We start from the raw sequence: 24,269 nt of genomic DNA, 5'->3' as shown, positions 1-24,269 counted from the left end.
TAGGTGTAGGCAAGGACTTCATGACCAAAACACCAAAAGCATTGACAACAAAAGCCAAAATAGACAAATGGGACCTAATTAAACTCCACAGCTTCTGCGCAGCAAAAGAAACAGTCATAGAGTGAATCAGCAACCATCAGAATGGGAAAAAATTTTTGCAGTTTACATATCTGACAAAGGGCTGCTACCCAGAATTTACAAAGAACTAAAACAGATTTACAAGAAAAAAACAAACAAGCCCATTCAAAAGTGGGCAAAGGATATGAACAGATACTTTACAAAAGAAGACATACATGAGGCCAACAAACATACGAAAAAATGCTAATCATCACAGGTCATTAGAGAACTGCAAATCTCACGCCATCTCACACCAGTTAGAATGGCGATCATTAAAAATTCGGGAGACAACAGATGCTGGAGAGGATGTGGAGAAATAGGGACACTTTTACACTGTTCCTATTTGGTGAGAGTGTAAATTAGTTCAACCATTGTGGAAGACAGTGTGGCGATCCCTCAAGGACCTAGAAATAGAAATTCCATTTGACCCAGCAATCCCATTACTGGGTATGTATCCAAAGGAGTATAAATTGTTCTACTATAAGGACACGTGCACACGAATGTTCATTGCAGCACTGTTTACAATAGCAAAGACCTGGAACCAACCCAAATGCCCATCGATAATAGACTGGACAGGGAAAATGTGGCACATATACACCACGGAATATTATGCAGTCATCAAAAATGATGAGTTTGTGTCCTTTGTAGGGATATGGATGAACCTGGAAACCATCATTCTCAGCAAACTGTCAGAAGAGCAGAAGATCAAACACCACGTGTTCTCACTCGTAGGTGGGTGTTGAACAATGAAAACACATGGACACAGGGAGCACTACACACTGGGCTCTGTTGGTGGGAGATAGGGGAGGGATGGTGGGCGGTGGGGAGCTGGGGAGAGATAGCAAAGGGAGAGATGCCAGATGTAGGTGATGGGGAGGAAGGCAGCAAATCACACTGCCACGTGTGTACCTATGCAACAATCTTTCATGTTCTGCACATGTACCCCAAAACCTAGAATGCAATAAAATAAATAAATGAAATAAAAAAAATATATAGCAAGACTATCACTATTTAAGGTAAATAAATAAATAAATAAATATTTTTTAAAACAAAATCCTTTCACTTTTTTTGTGGCTAAAAATTCCAACTCTTATGATTTTGACATTATTGACAAATGCTATAAGTTGGACAAAAATATTGCCTTTACTCACTTAGCAAGTTTGATGTGGATCTTCCATTGTTCATTATAATAATTTGAGAAAAACAGGCTGTTGAATTAACAAGTGAGATTTAACAGCAGTAGTTTCTTTCTTAATATTTGATATGTGCCTAGAGATATGGAGTCAATCACAATTAAGCAAACACATTATTAAAAACCAAATGAGTTTCTAATAATCCAAGTGTCACATCCAGATGCTTATTGTTTTATCAGGCTAAAAATATATTCACTTTATAAAGTATTTTTCCTTTATAAAGTAGATGATGCTGACAATAAAATGAATAATGGTTATATTTATAACCATGTTTAATAATTTAATATATATTATTAAATTAGCTATATTCCCCAATGTTATGTATATTTAAAACATTTTAAAAGGTGGTGTTCTCTGTATTTCCTGGACTTGAATGTTAGACTTCCTTACTAGGCTTTGGGAAAGTTCTCCTGGATAGTATCCTGAAGAATGTTTTCCGGCTTGGATTCATTCTCCCTGTCACTTTCAGGGACACCCATCAAACGTAGATTAGATCTTTTCACATAATCTCATATTTCTTGGAGGCTTTGTTCATTTATTTTACTCTTCTTTTCTCTAATCCTGCCTTCTCATTTTATTTCATTGAGCTGAACTTCAATCTCTGATATCCTTTCTTCTGCTTGGTCGATTCAGCTATTGAAACTTGTGTATGCTTGGCAAAGTTCTTCTGTTGTGTTTTTCAACTCCATCAAGTCATTTATAAGCTGTTTATTCCCATTAGCATTTTATCTAACCTTTTTTCAAGGTACTTACTTTTTTTTTGCATTGGGTTAGAACGTGCTCTTTTAGCTCAGAGAAGTTTGTTATTGCCCACCTTCTGAAGCCTGCTTCTGTCAATTCATCCAACTCATTCTCCATCCAGCGTTGTTCCCTTGCTGGTGAGGAGTTGTGATTCCTTGGAGGAGGGGAGGCATTCTGGTTTTTGGTGTTTTCATCCTTTTTGCACTGGTTTCTTCCCATCTTCATGAGTTTATCTACCTGTGGTCTTTGTAGTTGGTGATTTTCAGGTGGGGTCTCTAAATGGATGTCCTTTTTGTTGATGTTGAAGCTATTTCTTTTTGTTTTTTAGTTTTCCTTCTAACAATTAGGCCCCTCTGCTGCAAAACTGCTGAAGGTCGACTCCAGACTCTGCTTGCCTGGGAATCACCCGTGAGGGCTGCAGAACAGTAAGGGTTGCTACTGGTTTCTTCTTCTGTTAACTTTGTCCCAGAAGGGTATCTGCCAGATGTTAGCCCGAGCTCTCATTTATGAGATGCCTGTTTGTATATACAGGGGTTGAGGAGCCACTTGAGGAGACAGTCTGTCCCTTATCAGAGCTCAAGTGCTGTGCTGGGAGTTCCATTGTTCCTTCACAGCTGCTGGGTAGGTACGTTTAAGTCTGCTACAGCAGAACTCATAACCGCCCCTTTTCCCAGGTGCTCTGTCCGTAGAAGGTGGGGCTTTATCTATAAGTCCCTGACAGGCTGCTGTCTTTTTTCAGAGATGCCCTGCCCAGCAAGGAGGTAAGTCACAGTCTGCCAGCAGAGGTATTGCTGAGCTGCCACAGGCTCTGCCCAGCTGCTGTGTAAACTTCCTTGCGTTTTTCTTTTCTTTTTTTTTTTTTATTCTGCCTCGGTAATGGTGGTCTGCTTCATTAATGACACACTGCCTCAGTAATGGTGGATTGCCTCAGTAATGGTGGACTGCCTCGGTAATGGTTGACTTCCATGGAAATGGTGGACTGCTCAGTAATGGTGGACTGCCTCAGTAGTGGGGGACTGCCTCAGTAATGGTGGACACCCTTTCCCAACAGAGCTGGACCATCCTGGGTCCAGCAGTGCTTGTTGCAAAACTCTCAATCCAGAGCATTGGGACACAAATGGAAAAACATTCCATTCTTATGGATGGGAAGAATCAATATCACAAAAATGGCCATACTGCCCGAAGTAATACATAGAGTCAATGCTATCCCCATCAAGCTACCAATGACCTTCTTAACAGAACTAGAAAAAAACAAGGTTAAATGTCATATAGAAGCAAAAGAGAGCCCACATAGCCAAGGCAATCCTAAGCAAAAGAACAAAGCTGGAGGCATCATGCTACCTGACTTGAAACTATACTACAAGCTACACTAATCAAAACAGCATGGTGCTGGTATCAAAACAGAGATATAGACCAAAGGAACAGAACAGAGGCCTCAGAGGCAATGGCATACACCTACAACCATCTCATCTTTGACAAACTTGACAAAAACAAGCAATGGGGAAAGGATTCCCTGTTTAATAAGTGGTGTTGTGAAAACTGGCTAGCCATGTGTAGAAAGCAGAAACTGGAGCCCTTCCTGACACCTTACAGTAAAATTAACTCCAGATGGATTAAAGACTTAAACATAAGACCTAGCAACATAAAAACCCTAGAAAAAAACCTAGGCAAAACCATTCAGGACATAGGCATAGGGTAGGACTTCATGACTAAAACACCAAAAACAATAGCAACAAAAGTCAAAAATGACAAATGGGATCTAATTAAACTCCAGAGCTTCTGTACAGCAAAAGAAACAATCATTAGCGTGAACCAGCAACCAACAGAATGGGAAAAATTTTTGCAATCTACCCATCTGACAAAGGGCTAGTATCCAGTATCTACAAAGAACTAAAGCAGATTTACAAGAAAAAAAACAAACAAGCCCATTCAAAAGTGGGCAAAGGATATGAACAGACACTTTTCAAGGGAAGACACATATGAGGCCAAAAAACATAAAAGAAAATGTTTTCCATCACTGGTCATTAGAGAAATGCAAATCAAACCACATTGAGATACCTTCTCAAGCCAGTTAGAATGGCCATCATTAAAAAATCAGGAGACAACAGATGCTGGAGAGGATGTGTAGAAATAGGAACACTTTTGCACTGTTGGTGGGAGTGTAAATTAGTTCAACCATTGTGGAAGACAGTGTGGCTATTTCTTAAGGATCTAGTAATAGAAATTCAATTTTACCCAGCAATCCCATTACTGAGTATATACCCAAAGGATTATCAATTGTTCTATTATAAAGACACATGCTGAAATATAATTATTAACATATTTAAATCTAACCAGATTATAGATTCAATACCAAAAGCTCTGGAAACAAGTACACTCATTGTTAACATTAACTTTCTTTGTAATCCCCCCCTCCAGTACCAAATTCTATTTTAGTTATGGTTCTCCAGATACACACACACACACACACACACACACACACACACACAAACATAAAAATATAAAATGTATTAAGAGTAATTGGCTTATATGATTATGACTGAGAAGTCCTGCAGTATGCCCTTTGCAAGCAGGGAACTCAGGAAAGCCAATGGTATAATTCAGTTTGAGTCCAAAGGCCTGCTGTCCAGAGGAGCTGATGATGTAAATCCGAGTCCAAGGGCAAAAAAAAAAAAAACATGAGATTAGATGTCTAGATCAACCTAAGCAATATAGGCAAGTTTCTGGATGGAGGAGTGGTTATCTCAGGGTTGACATATTTCTCGTTGGAGAAGGGTTTATCTCAAGGTTGGGATGTTTCTGGCTGGAGGTGTCACTTGTGATTTATGGTCAGGTTGACATTGGCCATTAGGCTGATGTTTTGGGGCTGGATTTAGGTGGTTTCTAATCAAGGGGAACTTAAAATGACAGTATTTGTCCAAGATGGTGATGCTCCTGCTCTTTCGGTGGAGGGGGGTGGCAGGGAGGTTTTCCCTTGGTCCCTACACACTGAAGACCTAAATCTTGCTTGCTTTTGGAAGACTTGATAAAGTTTTATTAAGTATGACTGGGAAACATTAATCAGATGCACGTTTTATCACATTTCTTTCAGTATTTAAAGAGACTATGGAGTTGGAAGAAGCCAAGAAACATGAAGTTTTAGTTGAAAAAACTATTAAACTTAATGTAGATTTTAGAGTTTTGCCTTGTGATGATTTTCCCCAACTGACAATCTACTTATTCCTAGGAGGCTTGATTAGATCTTTAATTAACTCAATCTGGAAGTGCAATGACCTCTAATTAAATTAAATTTTGTCACTCCTGGCAGGAAAATAATGAACTTATTTAAATAAGTTTCACAGCTATGCAAAAATCAAAATCAATTAGAAGTTAATAATGAAGTATGTCAATAGGTGTACAAGCTAGAAAAAAAAAAAGGAAAGTTCTTGTCTATCTATCAAAATTATGAGGGTTAAAAATTTGATTACTATAAATGAAGCAATGTGTAAACATGCATATGTACTGAATGTTAATAAATGAAACGTATCTTTGGAAAAACACCTCAGAAATCAATACGAGTTCTAATTATTTTTCTGATTGATTTTCTTCAAAATCAATTTAGTTTGCTCTTGCTTTAAACACTTTTAGAAGTTCTATTTTTGAATATCCTGAAAAATTAGTGTGAATCACATTGCAAACTCAACCATAAATAGTCATGCTGACTACATATTCCTTTCTGCTATATAATTTTAAAATGTGTGCATAAATTATGAATAAAATGCTATGTTCTATGGTTAATTCAAATCTGTTAAATAATCTGAAGACCTCCAATAAACAAGTGTTGCCATTAAGGTGATGGGGAGGAAGGCAGCAAATCACACTGCCAAGTGTGTACCTATGCAACAATCTTGCATGTTTTTCACATGTACTCCAAAACCTAAAATGCAATAAAATAAATTAAATAATAATAATAATATCAAAACTTATTTTTAAGTCTTATGAACTTGAAAACATTAATGTCTTAATCCATTTTCTGCTGCTGAAAAAGAACACCACAGATTGAGTAATTTATAAAGAAAAGAGATTTATTTGACTCCATGGTTTTGAAGGTTGGACAGTCCAAGATTGAGGGGATACATCTGGTGGTGAGAGCCTTCTTGCTACATAATAGCATGGTAGAAATTATCACATGGTGAGAAAGCATGGGAGAGAGAGAGAGAGAGAAGAAATTGGGTCAAACTCATCCTTTTCAATCAGGAGCCCACTTCCATAAAAAGCCACACTCCTGATAACGGCATTAGTACATTCATGAGGGCAGAATCCTCATGACTTGCTCACTTTTTAAAGGCCCTTCTGGCACTCTTATATTGACAGTTAAATTTCAAAGTGAGTTTTGTAGAGGAAAATTGAGCAATAGCAATTAATTAATATTTTATTATAAATAGTTCCTATAACACTCACTATAAAATTAAGTAAGAACTTTCACTGGGTGGTGCATATTGTTTGACTATTTTAATCAGGCATTTTAAAATTATTGAATTGTAAAAATCATATGTAATCATTTAAATAAAATGTAAAACAAATATATTAAAAATATTAATTTCTTAATTTTACACCCCACATACATTCCCCCTTTTTAGTTAATATTTTTACATATTGAGTTTTTATTTGCAGAACTTTTTCTTTTGGTAAAATTCATGCAAGTATAATACAAATATTTTACATTTAAATGTTTTGAGTTTTAACAAAGCATGTACTCACATCTCCATTAAATTCCATCATCCTAGATGTTTTTTTCATTCTCCTTCCCAGCCAACTGCACAATCCCATTCAGAGACAGACCTTTTTAAAACAATCTGTGTAAGTAATTTGTCCATACTTGAAATATTATTTTTTTACTTGTTTCTAAAAATATTCCTGAGCCATGTCTCTACATCCACAAATTTTAAGTCAGCCTATATGTCATATGTGTATACAATTAGCTTACATACATTCAAGCTTAGGTTATTTTCTGTCTTCAGTTATCTTACAGACTATAACAATATTTATTTTCTGTAAATTTTGTAAAGAGAGACAGGGTCTCATTATGTTGCCCATGCTAGTCTCGAACTCCTTGCCTCAATAAATCCTCCTGCCTTGGTCTTCCAAAGTGCTGGGATTACAGATGTGAGCCACATGCCCTGCCTAAATAAATGTATTTTTATAATAACTAAAAACAAGAAGCAATTCAAACTTGAGAACATACTATATAATTTGCAGATACCATAAGGAAATCGCTTTATTCAGACCCAGACAAAACAGGGCCAGGAAAGCACTAAAGAGAATGCTTATGCCTAAGATAAGAAAGCATTCATGTCTGGGATAGGAACTGTATCCAAGACTTTATTATTATTATTATGCTTTAAGTTCTGGGGTACATGTGCAGAACTTGAAGGTTAGTTACATAAGTATGCACGTTCCATGGTGGTTTGCTGCATCCATCACCCCATCATCTACATTAGGCATTTATCCTAATGCTATCCCTCCTCTACCCCACCATCCCCCACAGGTCCTAGTGTGTGATATTCCCCTCCCATAACAAATAGTCTCTCAGACCACAGTGCAATCAAATTAGAACTCAGGATTAAGAAACTTACTCAAAACCACACAACTATATGCTAACTGAACAACCTGCTCCTGAACGACTACTGAATGAATAATGAAATGAGGGCAGAAATAAAGATGTTCTTCAAAACCAATGAGAATGAAGACACAACATACCAGATTCTCTGGGACACAGTTAAAGCAGTGTCTAGAGGGAAATTTATAGCACTAAATGGCCACATAAGAATCAAGGAAAGATCTAAAATCGATACCCTAACATCACAATGAAAAGAAGTAGAGGAGCAAGATCAAACAAATTCAAAAGCTAACAGAAGACAAGCAATAACTAAGATCATAGCAGAGCTGAAGGAGATACACACACACACACACACACACACACACACACACACACAGAGAGAGAGAGAGAGAGAGAGAGAGAGAGAGAGAGAGAAACCTTACAAAAATCAATGAATCCACGAGCTGTTTTTTTTTAAAGGATCAGCAAAATAGACTGTTAGACTAATAAAGAAGAAAAGAGAGAAGAAACAAATGGATGCAATAAGAAATGATACAGAGGATCTCACTGCTGATCCCACAGAAATACAAAAGACCATCAGAGAATACTACAAACACATCTATGCAAATAAACCAGTAAATCAAGAGAAAATGGATAAATTCCTGGACACTTACACCCTTCCAAGACTAAACCAGGAAGAAGTTGAAACCCTGAATGGATGAATAACAAAGTCTGAAATTGAGCCCACAATTAATAACATACCAATAAAAAACAGTCCAGGTCCAGATGGGTTCACAGCTGAATCCTATCAGACGATCAAAGGTGAGCTGATATTCCTTCTGAAACTATTTCAAACATTACATAAAAGGGAATAAAGAGGGAATCCTCCCTAACTTATTTTATGAGACCAACATCATCCTGTTACCAAAACCTGACAGAGACACAACTAAAAAAGAAAATTTTAGGTCAATATCCATGATAAACATTGATGCAATAACCCTTAATAAGATACTGGCAAACCAAATCCAATAGCGCATCAAAAACCTTATCCATTATGATCGAGTAGGCTTCATTCCAGGGATGCAAGGCTGGTTCAACATACACAAGCCTATAAAGGTAATCCCACATAAACAGAACCAAAGACAAAAACCACATGATTATCTCAACAGACGCAAAGAAGGACTTCAACAAAATTCAACAGCCCTTTATGCTAAAAACTCTCAATAAACTAGGTATGGATGGAATGTATCTCAAAATAATAAGAACTATTTACAACAAGCCCACAGCCAATATCATACTGAATGGGCAAAAACTGGAAGCATTCCCTTTGAAAACTGGCACTAGACAAGAGTCCCCTCTCTGACCCCTCCTATTCAACATAGTAATGGAAGTTCTAGTCAGGGAAATCAGACCAGAAAAAGAAATAATGGGTATTCGATTAGTAAAAGAGGGAGTCAAATTGTGTCTATTTGCAGATGACATGATTGTATATTTAGAAGACCCCATCATCTCAGCCCAAAATCTCCTTAAGCTGATAAACAACTTCAGCAAAGTCTCAGGATACAAAATCAATTTGCAAAAATCACAAGCATTCATATACAGCAGTAATAGATAAACAGAGTCAAATTTTGAGTGAACTCCCATTCACAATTGCTACAAAGATAATAAAATACCTAGGAATACAAGTAGGGGGGGTTGTGAAGGGCCTCCAAGAATTTTCTAAATAAACCTCACAAAACCCTTTCACACCCTGCATCCACCTCCCACTTTGGAAAGGTATATCATTGCACGTTCTTCAGTAACTCAGATGAGACACCCTTAAAAGAACACTTGCCCAGTAATAGCATCTCTACTAACAAACTCGTTACAACTCTGGCTTTCTGACTCTGGAACCAACGAACTCTGCTTCTAAGCAGATTTTGTAAATCTCTTTCTTTTTGCTAATCTTCTCTTTACCCTTCTCTCACCCAGTGCACTAGTTGGTTACCATTCTGTGCATTCTGAATTATAATCCTTATTTCTCATTTCCGAGTAAACCCAACATATTTTAAGATAATTTTCTCTGACATATTTTTTGAAGTTGATAATACATATAATAAAGTGTTCTTTTTTGAGATAATATTGACTTCCTGCTTTCCATAACACAATATTAAGTGTAGCTTATGTTGATATACCTTTACTTTATGTTTTACATATTTATTGAGAGGGCATGTGGTATAGTAAATAAAGAACTATTTAAGAAGTATGTAGTGGGTAGATGTTTGTCATATTAACAAATGCATTACTTGTCTTTAAGATTAAATTAACAAAGTCAAATAAATTATGGTAGAGAAATCTCTATGTAAGAAAACATGCTGCATTAATAAGTAATTATTGGATTTATTTAAAAGGCAGAAAATAAACATTATGATGCATCTTTAGAATAGTGTGCCTTATCTATGCAGTTATTCTATAGGAACCAAGAAGTTCTACTTTCCTCTTAACCATATTTATATACGTAAAATATATTTCTAAAATGAATATATTTGAATAGAAACTACTAGTCATGTCAACACACAATGAACAGCAATCTTACACTTATGTGAAATAAAAATGTCTTTGGTACAAATTAACTCAATAGACACATTCTATTTTTAATTCCAAAACAAAATATATGTGTGTAGTTTGGGATCCATCAAATGCAACAGTTAAGTTCATGGGAACTGGAGTGAGATGTATTTAGATACGAATTCTAGGTCAGCTAACTAATAGTTTGGAAATTTGAGCAAGTAACTTAATATTTAAAACTTTAGCCAGGTCATTTATAATATAGAGACAACAATAATACTTATATAACTGAATTCTGAAGTGCTACATGAAACATACAAAAATACACATGCAAAATACTTTATTAGACCTAGTATAATGTTAAGGCTTAATGTCGTAGCTAGCTATTGTTGTTCGTTATTATTATCATGATAATTGTTACCATCATCAAGATCATGTTAATATCAGAAGTATTAATTTTGACTGCTAGTAATGAAACTAAGTTCAGTTATTGTCTGCACTTTCAGTAATTCATTGTTATGATGTAAATATACGTCATGATGGAAATAAATTCACTATTCTAATCATTATTATTTTCCAAAAAGCTACCATTTTATTATACCCAACTTAAGACCTAGAGTGTAGCTTCTCAAGTAACACTTCTTTGGCTAACATTCATAATTACCCATTTCTTGCTTTTTAAGTAGTTTTTATATTAATTATTAATTTATAATGAAAGTTGTCATCTGCAGCAGTTTTGGTTATGATTCCAAGTTTTATCCTTGTGTTTCAGTGGAGCTGAAATTTTGTATTTCCACCCCTTTATAATATCCCATTATGAGAATATCACACAGTTTAATCATTCATTCTCCTGTTGTGCATAATCAGGTTCTTTTTTAATTGCTATCAGTAAAATGCTGCTGTAAACACTGCTAACATGTTTATTCATTTAATTGTTACTCTAAGATAAATACATAGAATTGAAGGTTCTAGTGATTTTTAAACTGTCTCTGAGACTGACAACTGCCATAAAATTAGAAGTATAAATTTTCCTTTACAGATGACAAAGATAGTACACAGATTCTGTCGTGGAAATAAAATAGAGTCAATTATCTTTTAGAAATATAACATCAAAGCACTATTACGTGAAAAATATTTAAAATCCAGTGAAGTTCTAAAGAAAAACTGTCTCTACCCAAAACATCGCCTACAGCAGAGAAAAGGAGGAAAAACCCTGAGCTTCTCTTTACTTTCTGTAAGTACTCACAGTGGCAATTCTTCCCCAGAAGCTAGTAGGTGAGAGTGATTTGGAATTAAAATGTTTAAAATTTTATCTTCTGCAATACAGATTATAGAAAGGGAAAGAGAAGAGAATAGACTTGTACACAAACAGGCACGTCAGACTACTACATTAAGGATGTTCAAAAATTTATTCAAGCATTTGTCTATTGATTGACATTTTATTTTCCTACCTGTTGTCACTCCGAACAGAGCTAGAGTAATTATATTGTCCTGTATTCTGATATAGTTTTGTTTTCAATTCTATGGTTATGATTCATAAATTAGATCATTTTAAATATAGGATATATTTCATTTTCAAAATTTAATAGGTATTCAAACAGTTGAATAAGCATGAGTAATTTGGACTCTAAAACTGTGTAAGTGTTATAGGAAAGGGGTCCAGGTCCAAGAGAGGGTTCTTCTATCTCGCACAAGAAAGAATTTAGGGTGAGTCTGCAGTATAAAGTGAAAGCAAGATTATTAAGAAAGTTAAGGAATAAAAGAATGGCTATTCAATAGAAAGATCAGTCCCAAGAGTTGCTCATTGCCCATTTTTATGGTTATTTATTGATGATATGATAAACAAGGAGTGAATTATTCATGCCTCCCCCTTTTAGACCAATAGGGCAGCTTCCTGACATTGCCATGACATTTGTAAATTATTACGTCATTGGTGGGAGTGTGGCAGTGAGGGCAACCAGAGGTCACTCTCGTTGCCATTTTGGCTTTGGTGAGTTTTGGCCAGCTCCTTTATTGCAACCTGTTTTATCAGCAAGGTCTTTATGACCTGTATCCTGAGCTGAACTCCTATCTCATCCTAGACTTAGAATGCCTTACACATCTGAGAATGCAGCCCAGTAGGTTTCAGCCTCATTTTATTGAGCTCCTATTTAAGATGGAGTTGCTGTGGTTCACACACCTCTGACATAAGGATCATCACATGGTTAGAAAATATGGGAAGCTGGTAATAATGTCATCATGTCTTTTTTTTAAAGGGCTAATAACTGTCTGTCATATTACAAGTGAGTATATGAGAATCCAGTCTTAAAAGTGTCTGAGGATGACTCTGGATTTATATAAATTAACATGTTTGCTGAAGTTCTTAGACCTAATCTCTGTTTAAGCAAATAAATTACTGATATCTGTGGGGTGAATATCACTCTACAAGGAAAATTTAAAATGAGTGGGTAGCCAGAAGAAAAGATTGAGAAAAATACAAGAGACAATGCATAAACTAAAGGCACTTTCTGTAACAGAAGGACTCCACCATTCTCTTCTGTTCCCAGGCCTTCTACTTCCCATGTTTGTCTCTAACCCTTCCAAACTCCTTATAACCTACTGAATTTTTCCAGAATTCAGGCTAGTTTTTTGTCTTGCGACCTCGATGGGTCAAGAACTGCTAATTTGTAGTTGCTTCAGGTTTTTATCTTAAGTATGATAGAACATTCTGACTATCTCTCTACACCTCTATGTTTGCATAACCCTTTAAATCAAAACTAATATTCCCTTTTCACTGACAAAATTAATGTTTATTTCAGTTTCTCTTTCTAGTCATGAACATCAACAAAAAAATAAAATCTGATTTAAACATATTATCATGTAGAAATGTGGAAGAGTAACAGTCACACAGCACGAAAACTTTGCAGTCTAAATCCAAATATAATCCAGTAAGAGAAATTATGCATTTCACAAAGCAATTAAAACCAACTTTCAGTTTCTTCATAGAAATTATTCAGTAGGATTATCTAAAATTTCATAATGGAACTTTGCTAAGCATATATTAAGAAAATAATTTTAAAGCATGATTTTATTATTGTTTTGACATTATTAAATAAAGTAACATATACTCTTGATCAAAATTCTAAGTTTCTAAAATATCTGCAGCTAATATTAGTAGTATTTTCTCTTTCTTTCAAATGATTTTCTATAAAACAGACTATAATGCATGTATGCTAGAATTTGTTTTGACATTTTATTTTTTAAATGCCTTTCTTTTACTGCATAAATTATTCCTAAAAACCGAAACACTTTAACATTTATAAAAGGAATAATTGAAAATTAAATATATTATGTATTCGAAAAGACATATTTCTCAATTTAAAGAATTTTGAAATCAAAGAAAACGAAGACTATCATGCTATTACTAAGAGCTACAAATCCAATTTCCTGCAGTTTGGCTCTGTAGACCAAGTAAAAAGCTTTGAATGAAATAATTCATATTTCTTTAGTGCTTTAACAATACAAATAAATTCAAATGACTCCTGGACAAAAAATTTTCTGTATTCCTTTTAATCCATATTAATGCTGAATGAATCTTATTTATCATTTCTTAAATCAAATAACACCAGAAAACCCTGGAAATTACTTATAGCTCAAGGAATTTAGATACAGAGCTAGATGTGAATTGAGGAGGAAAACAGCAACTCAAGGATTGCCTAGCGCAGAAAACAGGGAACATGTCATAATAAATTTGTATTTCTCTAATAAAAACAATTCTAACTTATTACAGTATTCTTCATTTATTACGAAAAGCAATGCAAAGGTAGAACACTGCCAAACTTCCTGTAAGTGTCTGTGATTTTCAAACTTCCCATAGTCTTTTACTATTTCTATCATAGTGCCTGTTATTTTTCCAAATTTTCAATTGCAGATTTAAACTAAAAATCTCTAGGAAATGAATCACTATATTTATACATTGTCTCAAATAACTTTCTTTTTTTCTTCTTGAGTTATGCATTTTAATTGGCGGAAACTTAGAGAAAATAATTATTTTACCCAATGTGAAGATTGTGTCTAATTCTGTTCTCTTGCTCCTCTATTACTTTTTTAAGTTTTTGTTTTACAGATTGTAAGAATCATCTCTAGAAGTACATTTAAAGTTTATTATTATCACTTTCCTTATTTGACAATAAAGAAACTATAGAGTTTGATATTTTTCCAGAATTATATAGCTAACAGAAGTCTTGTGACTCCCTAATATACACTAATATCTGCACTTTAAAAGTGTCATCACAGTGATATTAGTTGTCTAGGAACTGGAGCTGTGTTCACATTTTACATAGAGCTTCATACTGATAATGTTATAAAATGTTTTATATCGTTCAATATAAAATAATGTATTAGGATTCTCTAGAGGAAAATAACTGATAGAATATATGCATATATGAAAGGGAGTTTATTAAGGAGAATGGGCTCACACTATTATCACAAGGCAATATCTCATGATAGGTTGTCTGCAAGTTGAGGAGCAAGGAAGCCAGTGGTGGATCCCTCTGAGTCCCACAGCCTCAAAAATAGAGAAGCTGACAGTACAACCTTCAGTCTGTGGCTGAAAGTCAGAGATCCCTGGCAAACCACTGGTGTAGGTCCAAGAATGCAAAAACTGAAGAACTTGGAGTCTGATATTTGAGGGAATGAATCATCCAGCATGGGAGAAAGATGAAGCCCAGAAGACTCAGCAAGTCAGTTCATTCCACTTTCTTCTACCTGCTTTATTCTAGCTGATTAAATAGTGCCCACCCAGATTGATCTGTCCCTCCCAGTCCATTGACTCAAACGTTAATCTCCTTTGTCAATACCTTCACAGACATACTTTGCAACCTTCAATATAACCAAGTTGACACTCAAATTAACCATCACAAATAAGAATGCCTACATTTAATAATAAATCATTGACACAAACAGATACTTTAAAAGATGCTACCTTGAAGACTTGTCATCAAAGAAGTGTAAAGAAAGCTTGATTGTACTGGGTTCTATCTATTAACCATTAATGTTACAGAAACAAATGTTAAGAATAGAGTAAGATTAGAGAGAGTATATTGAAATTATTCAGAGATAAAATAATTTTTTAAAGCAATTTAACTAAATGTATACAAATTTTTATCTTCCCAATTTATCTGCTCAAATAGAACAATATCCATTTTTTTCATTTTGATGTCAAGTATTTAATATATACCTTGAAATGAAAACATTACCTTAGGACAAATGATAGTGAACTCTTCAGTTAACGTTTTATGACTATAATTTTTACTTCAATAATAATTTAACAGTCTACTTAAACCTAAAACTATTTTCATTTCTAAAGTATATCCCTCATTTCCTATTTCTCAAATATGTCCCTCATCTCCTTTTCTATCTATATAGATAGATATTTAGATAGATGATAGATAGATGATAGATAGATAGATAGATAGATAGATAATTTCTAGATTGATAGACAGTTCAGTGGTTTTGAACATTTAATGGGAAAAAAGATATACCATACAGCTAAAGAACACCATGTGCTTTAGGTGAAGAGTTGGGGATACCCATGGCAGAATTAATAGACAGGATATTCATCAACAAAGATTCACAAAGTCATAAAAACAAAAACAAAACAAACAACAACAAAAACAAAACAACCACAACAAAAAAAAACCTGACACCTAACAGGATCAACCCTGTTTCCTTGTCATTCAGCAACATGAGAATTCCACCAGCTGATGAGGTACAGATTCCAGACTCTGAGCATTGCAGGGTGACCGCCAACACATCTAATTCCAGCAGCACATGGTGCGTCTTCCTCAGAAACTGCATCATCATCATATCCCTCAACCGGCTCTTTAGGTACCTTGATCAGGTACAAGGTATCTAGCACCCACTCCATGTAGAGTATCACACACACCACGAAATGGAAGTTGAACTCCACAGGGCTGATAGAGACCTTAGTAGCCTGGAGGCACAGGCAGAAGCCAGAGGCCCCATTCCTCACACATGCAAGCTCAGCTGGTGGTGGGTGAGCAGTTTCATGTGGCCTCGCCAGCTCTACTGAGGTAGGAACTGAAAACAGGATGGAACCTGAAGTTTTCTACAATTTAATGAAACCATATTCCATCGCAATCTGCAATATCTAGTTATGCATTTTTATACCATTTCTCAATGAACTATCTCTATGTCATTTAACTTTAAAAATGTTTGGATTATTTGATGATTAAGAAGTAGTTTGACTTATCAGCAAATCATTGAGTAATATAAAATTGGGGCAAACATATAATTAATACTTCGAAGACACTATTGTGTTTGTCTTTTCATTTAAAGCCCAACTGATCTCTTAAAAATTTGATACACAACTAAATGGCTTTTAAAATAAGAGTATATAATTCCAAATGAAATTGTACAGTGACAAATTTGTTTCTGATTTCTCAGATAAAAAAGGAATACTACCCCTGCAGCCACCAATTAAGCTACAGATTTGAATCAAACTTCTTATCTCCTTACTGGCAATTTTGTGTATATCATGAAACACACATATATTTAATTTATTAAATATTAACATTCTTTATTAAAATTAATAGACTTTAATTTCACATTAATGTATTACTGGGTTTTGAGAACTTTTCCTGGTTCTGTGATATAATAGTGATTAAAACAGTCAAGATCCATGTGGTCATAGAGGTTAGTGTAAAAGACAAAATAAACAAAGAAATATTTCACTTTCTGGGAGTGATAATTTTGTGTAAAAAAGTAGAGGAAGAGAATGGAAAGAACAGTTGGAGAAGAAATCTGTTCTAGGTACATTAGTCTAAGTGGAATTTTGTGACATATGAAAAGACTAAAATAATTCAAGTTTATGAATTATGCAGAGAAGATAAATTTATCAGTATTATTTTTCAAGAAAAAGAGATCTCAGATAACCTTAATAATCACTCTATATTACACTATAAGTGATTTTATTATAGGTGATAAAATCAGGTGTGAATTCAAACCTTTTTAAGACCATAGCAAATTTCTTTTCCATAGTATTTATTTCCATTTAGTGATGTCATGTTTTAATGGTATTGTTAATAATTATATGTCACATCAACAATTGAAATAATGCTATGTGTAACATAAAAACACATTTCTTTCGTGTGGTGACCTTCAGTGATGTAGCATTGTTTTTAAAATGTAGGTATTAATCAATAAATATAAAAAATGCTTGTGCTAATTTAAAACTATTATTGAAAAAATGACCAGGGGAAATGTGTACCCTATTTAAAGGCCAATAAAGATTCAGAAAAATAATATCCATAAAAACTTTGTAGAAATTGTTGGATATTATCTATCTGTTTTTGAACATTAGAAAATATTTCAATTATTTTACAAAAAAAAAAAAAAAGATAAGCCCGTGGATTATTAACAAACATGAAACAAAACAAGCCATGACTTCAGGGCGTTTTCTGACAGATTTTGAGTTTCAAATAGCAAGTTTTGTAACAAGAAATTAGTGATAAAGTATTTGTAACTAATTCTAATTTAAAATTGTAATATCAGAGAAACTAAAACTTTTATTTGCGAATGTCCTTGCTCTGACTCTAATGAGCTTAATTTTTTTTTCTGTTTTATGTTTTAAGTCTAGTATTGCAACTATGTCCCAAGCTTGCTGACTTCTAATTAAGAATACCAGGGAAAAAAAAAAATGCAAGAATGAGAAATCATTTGGCAGAGTACTGATTAAATACTGAAAATACAGGCTGTTGATAGTTCAATTTAAGGATTTAAGATTTAGAGAGGACCTCAGTACAGATGCCCTGTGACTTACAATGCAGTTATGCCTCCTAGTAAGCCCATCATAAATTGAAAATATTTTGAGTAGGAAATACATGTAATATATCTGAGCTACAGAGCATCATAGCTTAGCTTAGCTTAGCTTTATTTTATTTTTAATTTTATTTATTTATTTTTTTTTAGATAGAGTTTCACTTTTGTTTCCCAGGCTGGAGGGCAATAGTGTGATCAGCTGACTGCAACCTCCACCTCCTGGGTTCAAGTGATTCTCCTGCCTCAGCCTCCCAAGTAGCTGGAATTACAGACATGTGTCACCACACCCCACTAATTTTGTATTTTTAGTACAGATGGGGTTTTTCCGTGTTAGTCAGGCTGGTCTTGAACTCCCGACCTCAGGTGATCCACCCGCTTCAGCATCCCAAAGTGCTGGGATTACAGGTGTGAGCCACTGCAGTCCGTAACTTAGCCTATCTTAAGCATACTCAGAACACTTACGTTAGCTCACCTTTAAGCAAAATCATCTAACACAAAGCCATTTTATTATAAAGTTGAATACCTCTTGTAATTTATTGACTACTGTACTGAAAGTGAAAAACAGAATTATTGTATTGATACTCAAAGAATGGTTTTGTAACTGGGAAAGCATATTCAGCTCCCAGTTCTGAAGAGGTTCTTAACCTCACTAACTCCAAAGAATGGGGAAAGGGCCCTGGAGGCTTGGTGAGTTTGCCATTTGAATAAGTATCATGGACCAAAAGAGCTTTGTGGAAAAGCGATTTACTAGACAGAGAGAGAGAGAGAGAAAGACAGCTCCCACTCTGTCATGGGAGGGGACCCAGAGAAGAAACCTATGTAGGTAAGGAGCAGCTGGAGTTTTAACACTTGAGTTATTCCCTACCCATTTATGTTCTCGTCCAATGAGAGGAGTTCTTTCAAACTTCCTCTGGAGTGATTGATCTTTGACTCTGATGCCAGATTGGCCACTTGTTCTACAGCCCTGAGTTACAGAGTGCCCTCCTCCCAGAACTTTTGGCAGGCTTTTTGGGACACAGGAGCTTCACCTGGCTTTCTCTACATAGCCTGTGTGCAGAAATCCCAGACAAAGAGCTTTACTTTAGAAACTCCTCTGTTCCCTCATGGAGGCATGGAGGCATGGAGCCGGGAAACTCCTGCCTTTGAAGCCTTGCCTCTCATGGACCCGGGGGGAGAAGCCCCTCAGTTCCCCACTCTGAACAGGAAAGTCCAACTGCTGTTGGGACACACGGGTCAATCACTCTTTAACTAGTTCCTGCTGAATTGGGGCATAGAAGGGGCCCTGCATTTGAAGTTTCCTCTAGAGGGGAGTCCTCTTGGGATGCAAGTTGATTCAGAGGTCCATGATAGAACTCATGAGCCAAGGACATTTGGGGTTTTATTTGCAGGACCATTTGTAGGCTTATGACATTAATTCTAGAATAAACGAATCTGACAGGAAATTTAAAGATGTGAGGCCAGAAGGCCAGCAACAATAGAATGGTTATAAATGTGCCTAGAAGAGGGTAGAGCCAGGACGTCCATAAGCCTCCTTTAGAGGCCAGAATTCCAGCTACAGCATGTGAAGTCCATACAGTTAGATTTTTCCCTTGCACTATTTTAACAGCTTCTGAGACCACTATAGCCATTGCAGCTATGACCTGCAAGCATTGTGGTCAGCCTTTTGCTACTGCATCAATTTCCTTACTTAGGTATGCCACTGGTTGTGGCGTGGTCCCCGGCGTCTGAATGAGAACCCCCAATGCCACTCCTGACATTTCCACAACATATAGGGAGAAGTCGTTCCCTGCAGGAAGGCTTAGAGCTGGAACCGGCAGTGGTGCCTGCTTTAGGGTCTGAAAGGCTGCCTCAGCTATAGGGTCCTATTGTATTAGATGGGTGTTAGCTTTTTGGGTTTCCTTAACCAGTGTGTATAGGGGTTTGGCTATTTCTCCATATCTGAGAATCCACAATTGGCAGAAACCAGTTATTCCTAAGAATCCTCATAACTGTTTTAAGGTTTTTGGATCGGGGAAGACCATTATGAGTTGGAGATATTCTCCATCAAGGGCCTGAGTGTCCTTAGACAAGACAAGCCCTAGGTATTTTAACTATTACCTACAAAGTTGAGCTTTTAATTTGGAAACCTTATATCCACAGATGGCTAGAAAATTTAGGAGATCCTGGGTGGCCTGCTGACACTGGGTTTCTGAGTTAGCAGTTAAAAGTAAGTCATCCATATATTGAAAAACCAGGGTACCTGGATGTGAAAAATGACTAAGGTCCTGAGCTAGAGCCCGGCTAAACAAGTGAGGGTTATCTTGAAATCCCTGGGGTAACACTGTCCAGGTGAGCCAAGAATTCTTGTCAAAAGGATCTTCAAAGGCGAACAGAAACTGGAAGTCAGGATGTAACGGAACACAGAAAAAGGCATCCTTAAGGTCCAGGACTGTAAACCATTGTGCCTCTCCTGGTATTTGAGAGAGCAAGGTGTATAGGTTGGGTACAGGTGGGTCTAAAGGGATCACAGCTTCATTAATAAGCCTGAGATCTTGCACCAGCCTCCACTGTCCATTAGGCTTTTGTACTACTAAAATTGGAAAATTACAAGGGCTATTACAGGTCCTGACTAAACCCTGAGCTTTCAAGTTCCTTACAATATCATATAGCCTCTTTTTGGCTTCCGGTCTTAGAGGGTACTGTCTTTGGTAAGGAAAAGAGGGGAATTCTTTAGCCTTATTCGAATTGGGCAGGCATTTTTGCCCACTCAAATTGTCATTCCATTGCCCAAATCTCAGGATTAATCCCTTCTCTAAATAATGGGCAGCAGAGAGGGATTTCCTCCCTGATGATGTTCGTATAGATAATGGCTCCAGCTCTGGCTAACAGGTCCTGCCCTAGTTAGGGAGTGGGACTTTCTGGCATGATGAGGAAGGCATGGCATAAGAGTATATCTCCCCAGTTACAGTTTAGGGGCTGGGAGAAATATAAGGAGACTGCTTGTCCTAGGACTCCTCAGACAATTACAGACTTGGAGAACAACCGTCCAGGTCAGAAAAGCAAAACTGAGAAAGCCATGCCAGTGTCCAGGAGAAGACTGACCTCCTGGCTCCCTATGGTTAGCTTTACCTAGGCTTTGGTGAGGGTGATGGCTTGTGCTGGCACTTGCCCTGGGCACCCTCCCTCCTGCTGCTGGGTCATCTGGTTAGCCACCTCAGGCCCTGGGAACCTTCATCCCCTGGGACAGTGTGCTTCCCATGATCCCCTTGGCACAGTGAGCAAGGACAAGGAGGTGGTCTGTTCCTCTGTGGCCAATTTTTCTTAAGGTGTTCCAGTAGGTTGCAGTGGTAGCAAACTTTGCCAGACTGGTGGCTAACCCAAGCCCTTCCCTCTTCTGAGCCCCTTGGGTCTGCTTCTCTGAAGGTCATGACTAGGGCTGTGGCCTTTCTCTTGTCCCTTCTGTCCCTTTCAGCCTGTTTCTCCTAGTTTCTATTATAGAACACCGAGGTTGCTAGATTTAGTAATGATTGTAGACTCTGTTCTGGCCCCAGGGCCAGCTTCTGGAGCTTCCTCCTAATGTCCACTGCTGATTGCATAATAAATTTGTCTTTTATTATTAGCTGACTCTCAATGGAGTCTGGTGACAGGGGAGTATACTTTCTTAAGGCCTCCTGTAACCATTCAATGAAGGCTGTTGGGTTTTCTTCCATTCCTGAGTTATGGTGGATAACATTGCACAGTTCATGGGCTCTTTTTCTAGTTCACCTTAATTCCTCAAGTATGCAGGTTAATAGGTATCAGTGCCTCCAGCCCTCATGTTCTGAGTCAGGATCCCAGTGAGGGTACATGCTAAGGACTGCTTGTCTACCTGTAGGGTAGCAATCCTTCTCCTCTGACATCATTTGGTAATGTACTTGACTAAGGTACCAGGTTTCCCCAAACTCTTGAGCCACTGCTAAAGTAGCCTCTCTCTCATTGCTGGTTAGGGTCTGACTAAGCAATAACATCATATCTTTCCAATCTGATTCGAAGGACTGACCCAGGCCCTGCAGAACAACTATGTACTTATCCAGGTCATCTGAAAATTTTCCTATGTCTCCCTTGATTTGCTTTAAGTCAGAAATTGAAAAGGGAATATGTACTTTGGTTGGGCCAAATTCTCCTCCTACTGCCCGTAGGTGGCAGAGTTGGGGAATCCTAGTAGCCTAAGGTGCCTTGGCCATTTTGGGCTTCCCTGGCTCTTCTTGGGTTATAAGAGCTGAGGAGACCTGGTCAGCATTGGTGGAGGGACCAGCCACAGGGAGTGCTGGATATGGGGGTAGTCCTGAGGAAAGGTCAGTAGAGCAGAGGTTACAAGCCTTACATAGCTGAGGATTATCCCTTAGAGAAAAGAAAACTTGCACATAGGGGACCTCAATCCATTTACCTTCCCTCCTACAGAACAGATTTAACTGTAGAAGGGTGTCATAATTTATACTTCCCTCAGGAGGCCAGGTTTCTCCACTCGGCACAGGGTAACACAGTCAGGCTGTTTGGCAGAAAAAAATGAGCCAAACCCCCTTCTTCCTCAAAGATTGGGGGTCAAATTGGTCCTAGTTATCCAGGATAAGCTTTAATGATGATTTTGCCTTGGGAAGAGTAGCACCCATCTGAAATTAAACACCGGGATGCTGAGATCCCTGGTTACTCCTAGCAACAACTAGCCCTGGAGCATCCCCTAGTTATAGCACCTTGTAGTTTCCTTGTGCCCTAAAGGCATGATCATCTTCTGGGCTCTCCCATGTGCCAGGTTTAATCACACATACCTGAATCTTGTCCACGCCCTAACTGATGTCCTTATGGCCACCATAAGGACATGAGGACTGCCAAACTTAGTGGCCCTGTACTGGTATGCCCTTGAAGAACTAGGCCAGTGAGGCTTGGTTGATGTTTGCCAATATTCCCCAGCAAGAATCTAATTAACATAAGCCTGACCATAAAGCTGCCCTAGGAGGATAAACTTCTTGAGAAGTTCTCTAAGCACAACAGTCTTAAAGAAGGTAATGGCTCGCCACATGGACGAGGCCAGAACAATGCCTTGGAACCTGCGACTTCTCTCTCATCCCACCTTTCATCATAGGAATATGCCCTAGGGTTGTGGGGCCTGTAATTAAATATTTGAGCCTTGGATCATGTGTGACTATGGTATTCTAGATGGAGAAGTTCTGCTGTATGGAGAGCCAATCCTAGGCAAGGCAAATTGTACGTCATTGGATTCTGGCACTACTTAATTGGACTGGGAAATTGCAGGTGACAAAAAAAAATACACAATGTCCTATAGCCTCCAGTACCCACTGATAGACTCTGGCTCTGTTAGGACATAACCTAGCACTGTGGACTACACTGTGCATTTATCCTGTAGGAGGTCCTCCGTGGCATAAGCCTGAGGGGACCATGGGCAAGGGTCCCTGGACTGCCCCCGAGGAGCCTCAAAGTCCTAGCAAGAAGGGTAATAGCTTGCAGGAAATATCTTATAGGAAAGAGCTGGGAAGAGGTTTGCCTTAAGGAAATCTGGACCCAGGAGGTTGGGATCTGAAAGGCTGGCCATGGCTTGAACAGGCAGCTTTTTCTTAGGAAATCTAAATGGGGCCACAACCTCAAATTGATTGAACTGGGAGTTTGTGCTGCTGCCCTTTTCTCCAGCTGGCCCTCAGCTTGGCCCAGAGAAAAAAAAGAACAGCAAGAAAAGAAAGCTGGTTTGGGGCTAGCTAACACTCCCAGTTGTGAAGAGCTGGGGTTGTTGAAGAGTCCATTCCCAGAAAGTCTGACACCTGTGTCTTTAGACAGGGCGCTGTGCTAGTCTCATTTAGATGGATGACAGGCATCTGATTTTTACCTCCTTAACAAATTTAAAAGAAGGAAAAGGACAGATAAGCATGTGAAAGGGGTTCAATATCACTCACCTGTCTGAAGTCCAGTGTTCTCCTGGCTGGTTCACCAAAAGATGTAACTGGAGGAGTGCACTCAGCTACCAGTTCTGAAGAGTTTCTTAGCCTTGCTAACCCAGAAGAATGGAGAAAGGGGCTCTTCAGGTGTGGTGAGCTTGCCATTTGAATAAATATTGTCAACCCAAAGAGTTTTGAAGAAAAGAGATCTATTAGACAAAGAGAGAAAGAAAGACAGCTCCCTTGCTGTCATGGGAGGGGACCCAGAGAAGGAATCCATATAGGTAAGGAGCAGCTGGAGTTTTACCACTTGAGTTATTCCCTCCCCCTTCATGTTCTCAACCAATGAGAGGAGTTCTTTCTAACTTT

The sequence above is a fragment of the Cebus imitator genome, unplaced genomic scaffold (assembly GCF_001604975.1).
Source record: "Cebus imitator isolate Cc_AM_T3 unplaced genomic scaffold, Cebus_imitator-1.0 Scaffold17, whole genome shotgun sequence".
Taxonomy (NCBI): domain Eukaryota; kingdom Metazoa; phylum Chordata; class Mammalia; order Primates; family Cebidae; genus Cebus; species Cebus imitator.
The sequence above is the reverse complement of the archived record's forward strand: the minus strand, read 5'-3'. Positions refer to the sequence as shown.